We start from the raw sequence: 6,000 nt of genomic DNA on the forward strand, positions 1-6,000 counted from the left end.
ATTTCGTAATATGTTTTCGTCGTGAAAGAAGTACATATTGAGAACAATACATTTACACTTATCGGTAAATATAAAATATATTTAATCTGTTGCATAAAAAGTAGATGTTACTTACTACGTTTAACGCGAAATATTTATTTTACGTGATATACTTAAATATGTAATCTTCATTCAATATCCTGTGTCTATTTGGATTCCATACGAAAGTATTTTATACCAAGAGTTTTTAAGGGGTTAGCTCCTTACGTTTCTGCAGATATGTACAGTTTCCTTCGCTTTTCCGTTTGTAGCTGTGTGGGAGAAGAAATCTCGTTCACAATTCTCAGAATATCGTTCAGATGCGTTATCATGAGAGTAAGTAGATGGTTCCTGACGGATGTTCCTGGCGACATTATTCGAATAATTTCTAATTCAAGAACGACAAAATATGATTTCGAAAATATCATTTTGATCAGTAGATTTCAAAAACTGCTCTACAACAAGAGTATGAGTTTTGTATTTTTCATAGCACTTTTCGCACTTTTTCACGCTGCTTATGGCAATTTTTCCGTTTTTTATTTTTTCTTTAATTTTTCAACTACATTCGAAGCACATGATCGATGATAATTTTAAGCACGAATGTTCTTGATTTTTAGCAAAGCATTTCGGCTTACGACGTTGTCGTCATCGCCGGTCCCATTATCGTAACATATGAATTCACGTGTTACGTAAATTCCAGCACGATTCACGCATCTCTGGCCAATTAGCGAGCATCATTTTTATCGTATCGCCACGGTTCAAGAAAAAGTCATTGACAAAAATTTGACGAAATTCTTTTTTGCTACTTTCTAACGAGTCCACTTTGTTATTTTATTTAAATGAAATATTTGAAAAATGATTACTCATTTAGGTACATAATATGTACATATATCATGTTCGGCTCCTGTAGTTACAGATATGATAGTTGAAATATTTATGCTGTAGTTTATTTGTACAAGAAAATGATTTTTCCCTCGATTGTTTGATTACTTGTTTATCCAATGAAATTGTCTTTCATTTTATCTTTCATTTTCTCTCGATTATTTGATTACTTGGTTATCCAATGAAATTGTCTTTCATTTTATCTTTCATTTGATTAAATAAATTTGAATAACGAATATTAAAGAGATCCACAGTTTCGTGGATTGTTTATGCCGGTAAATTCCATGCTTAAGCAATTGTGTGTATGAATTTATTCATACATTATATACGTATACATATTGCAATACATCAAGAATCTTTATTAATATTTTTATTTGAATTACGGAGAATGTATGTATGTATATGTAGCTATATTCATTTTCTATTTACCTCTTAATTTGTGTGAAGACGCTAACTATGTTCGAGCAAGGATATGTCAACTACTACAGTAACAATACTGTTGTTGTACAAAGTAATTAACAAAAGTTTCTTTTTGCGAAATATCACTACGATGCTAAAGCAAATTAATTCACGTGACGTTACACGATATTATAGCTTTATGGTAAATTTGAATTATTAAAGATTTGTGGTAAAAATAAAAATATAGTTTCTCAATATAGATACATACTATGCAAGAATATCATTCGAATAAACGAAGAAGCTTGTAACTACGGATCCTGTAGTGTCTAATCTCGAATAATTTCGCCTTTTTTCATGTGTTGCATGCTTTTTTTACATTACAATTGATATTAAACAATTATCGTTGAATTGAGGATATATTCGCGAACTTCATAGAAAACATATTTCCTATAAATACGAAATAAATACGAAATAAATACGAAATGATGATGTTAGTCTTTCACTAGATCATATTTTTTGCGATTATATGATATGATTAATGAATTACTTTTAATATCGGAGAGTACACTATTGGAATTATCGACTAATATTCATAACTTCCGTAGTAAAGTAAGCTAATATATTGTAGTAGCAATAGTTAGTTAAGTTAGATTACCAAATAAGCGATTCAATACAGGAATAAAAACAAAGAAATGAAGAATAAACGAGTGGACATGCAATGAATTTGAGTTTTTCGGCATTACTGACATGATTCAGTTTTTCCATTTCTTTTTTCTTCTTGCATTTAGTTTTTCATTTGTCATATCTACTTTTACTCTTTCGAAATGCTACTACCGGATAATTGTATAATATATCTACTTATTTCATAGTTTCTGCCACTCACTATTACATTTAGTATTACAGAGAGTTCAGTTCCTTTTTTCATTTCCTTTCTTTTCCTGACTCGCTTTAAATAATTCTATATATACTCCATAACATTTAGATCAGAACTATTTGAATAAAATTCGCAAATCTGGGGAAATCATAAAAATATGTTTGTTCATCGTTATGAAACTTGTCAAAATAGGTGGTCTAAGTACCATACACAGTATGTATGTATTTACTGTAGTCTACACTACTGCATAAAATAGATATGCGTGTATGTACTTGAAAATCTGACGTTTGAACACGTAAACACGTAAAAAACAAGAAGCTGGAATGAAAATTGATTATGAGTCAGAAATGAGGTTTCAAATCGTACGATATACAAGGTGCACCACGTAATAGTCGCCATGATTCTCAAGCATTTCCGATAATTTGATAAAAATATGTTCCGAATAGAAGTTAATCAGCTTTCAATTGGTTACAAATTGTAATATAAGAAATTTTCAGAATTTGTTTATTCGACAAAAAGTTAAACTTACTTTTAACTTTTTTACTTTTCTACTTACTCCAACGTTTAGGCTTTAAATGACATTGCGTATTTTGGAAGTGACATTGTTGTAGCTGATGTTAAGACAAGTTCAGCGATCTGCTATACTATAATCTTGGCATGACCGTGAATCTTGAAATTATCCATATTAAAATTTCAAAATGGAGGGCTTCAACAACAAAAATATTAATTATCCGCACATTATGAAAGAAACATAAACGGCCTTATGTCGTATAGCAGTACCTTTGTGCATTCAATTATGATAAATGTTCGAATTATAGCTCATAGTTTTGTAAGCACAATTTCGAACGATGTAATAAATTGCTATTACATTGTAATAAGTTGCTATTACAATGCTACCACAACGAATTTCTTGACATGTGCGGATTGATGTGCGCTGCTGTTTATGCTCCTTTGGCAATAATATATATAGCGTAACATGGTACAATTGTACATAATAATGTACATAATATGCTTAACATTTTTCTTATTGAAGTTTACCATTTTGAATTGTGTAATTTAATTGAGATAAAATAATTTTTAACGATAGCATTTGTCTTGATTAAGCCGATATTCCAACATTCATTTCAAGGTCATAATACAGTAGGTCGTTGAACTTGTCTTAACAGTATCAAGTCAAAAATACGTAGTGTCAAGGTATTCTTGGCTTTTTAGCGAAAAAACAAATTTTGAAAATTTCTTATATCGCAATTTATAAGCTATTGAAAGTTGATTAACTTGTATTCAAAACATTTTTTTGTTAAATTATAGAAATAAATTATAGGCCTAAAAAATCATGGTGACAGTTAAGTGATGCATCCTGTATATTAGTCGGAGTATCCTCTTCAAAATGTTCATAAAACTGGCGTAAACCGTAAGATAAGCATTCAAAAGTAGGAAGGATAATAAATAGGGTGTAAATAGAGAGAGATATATATGAATATATAATATACCTACATACATATGTGTCTATGTATGTGTAAGCGGTTTTCGATTGTTCAATCTTTTTGTTTTGTCGAGCAGATCGGTCTCGGAACTTTTCTTAGGAGCGGTTACTTGGAGTTTCCGCGTTCCAGGATCGCACTCAATTCTATGGCAACAGGATGAGAGAATACTCCGCATACCGACCGTGGCTGCATTCCAAACTTATTCAACTACTAACGCAGTTGTTTGTCCTCATTTCGATTCGATCTTCTCGCTCATTTCTTTCGAATTTGAGACAAATTATGGTAAAAACGACTAACAACTGTTTGAGTATTTTTAAGGGCTGTGTACTCTCTGTCTATCGATATTGTGTAACGATTCATTTCTTATAAAACAATAGGTATAACGTACTCAATACTGGGCTCAATATTATGTTCGATATAGAAAACAAAGTTTTACGATGAAAGACGTCGATTCGTTTTTTTATAGTATAAATACCTACAGACATATATGTAGGATATTATATATATAAATAATCATTAGTTTTTATATGGGTAAACTTTTATCGAAAAAACCTTAATCGAGTAAAATATAACAATTATTTTAAGAAATATTTATTCGAATAAAAAATAGAATACATAAAATTATAAAATACAACTGGTACTGTCTTCCTGTTTTATTTTAAAAAATGTTAAATGGTTCTCTAGTGTGATTGTTTTATATCAAGGTATAAAAAGAGTATAACTAAAGAAAAAACGAGAAAAAGGAAGTTCTAGCATTTCTAATGTTAAAAGAATTCTATAGAGGATAATCGACTTTCATAGCCCGGTTACAGAAAGGATGTGGAAGAGCTGAAGTAGAACGTGTCGACAGAAGCAACTGGCACAAATTTCGATTACGTTGCAATCCTATATGAATTCCTGTACATTTTAAAAACACTCGACATACAGATTATACGAGCGACTCGCTGTATAGGAACAGCATCGTCTACACGGAAAAAACAAACGTATAGCACGAGGCGGTTTTAAATAACGTCAGCGTAAAAATTAGAATTACCGAGTGACGTATACTTTATTGAAACAAGTGTTCTTGCTAAATCTGGCGCGTCACGATAATAAGTCGAGTAAATTGACGCGAACGTTTTTACATTTATTTCGAATACAATAATATGTTGGGCAGATAATTTGTATTGTTGCTAGTAGAAGAACCTTATCTTAAAACCGTATCACATATACTAAATGCGAGAAGTTGTTTAAAAAAATGTAAATAAGCGTGATTTGGAAAGTGTAGCAAAATCATTGAAAATACTTATCTTGGTAGCATAAGTACATCGCAGAAGATTTAGCCACGTGAGCGCGTGGTGTCCGATTACTGATGTAGGTGAAATTTCATGCTCTTCCTTCGTCTGTTTAATCTCCGAAATAATAATTACACATAACAGAATAAGAGTCGAATTGATCACGTAAAACAAAGATACAATCACAAGCGTGTAACTAGTTAATATATGTATAACTGTATAAGATTATAAATTGGAATATCCTTGACGAGTCGCGCACCTGGAACCGGCAAGTGGGTCACTGTCATTCCCTTTGAACGATTTTCGAAGAGGAAGTTGCAAGCGAATAAGGTGTCTCCATCTCTGGCACGACTGGCACGCTGCTAGTCGCGAAGTTGACGTTGCAAAGTGCTGGAAAGAACTGGCCAACCAGAAGCCAACGAAACAAGATTCCTGCTATTTCTTCCTCCTCTTGAGTCCACCGTTGCCTTCTGTTTCCTTGCCTTCCTTTAACTTTCTTCGACTTGTCTTGTGTTGCCTTGTCTTACCTTGCTTTGTCTTGTCTCGTATCGTCTTGTTTTGCTTTGCCTTGCATCGCCTTGCCTTGCCTTGTTTCGCCTCACTTTGCTCTGTTAACGTCACCGTATTTACCTACCTACGCGATCATCGTGTCGTAGTTCGTCATCTAACTTGCGTAGCATCTGACGTCATTCGAAAAGTCAACAACGTCAGAAACACCATATCAATATATGCATTATAATATAAGACATTAGATAAGGTAGGAATTTTTAAATAAATTATATAAATTACGTTTCACTTATAATTTAATCGATGAAGAAGGTTAAGGTGTTAGATACTGTGACTTGAATGCGTTACGTGCAAAGCTATACGTATACATACTAGAGATATTTCGCTTGGGTCTAAAGTCTTTTTCTTTGTGTTTTCAGGCTTTACGATGATTAAACGCCATTAAAATTAATGATGAAATATCATACAGTACACATTAGTTATAATGAGATGTTATTCGTATGATAATAGTTTTTCGAATATTCTACTTGTATACCTTTTATAGTTATATTTTTTATTACAT

This window comes from Bombus impatiens, unplaced genomic scaffold (assembly GCF_000188095.3).
Source record: "Bombus impatiens unplaced genomic scaffold, BIMP_2.2 scf_0551, whole genome shotgun sequence".
Taxonomy (NCBI): domain Eukaryota; kingdom Metazoa; phylum Arthropoda; class Insecta; order Hymenoptera; family Apidae; genus Bombus; species Bombus impatiens.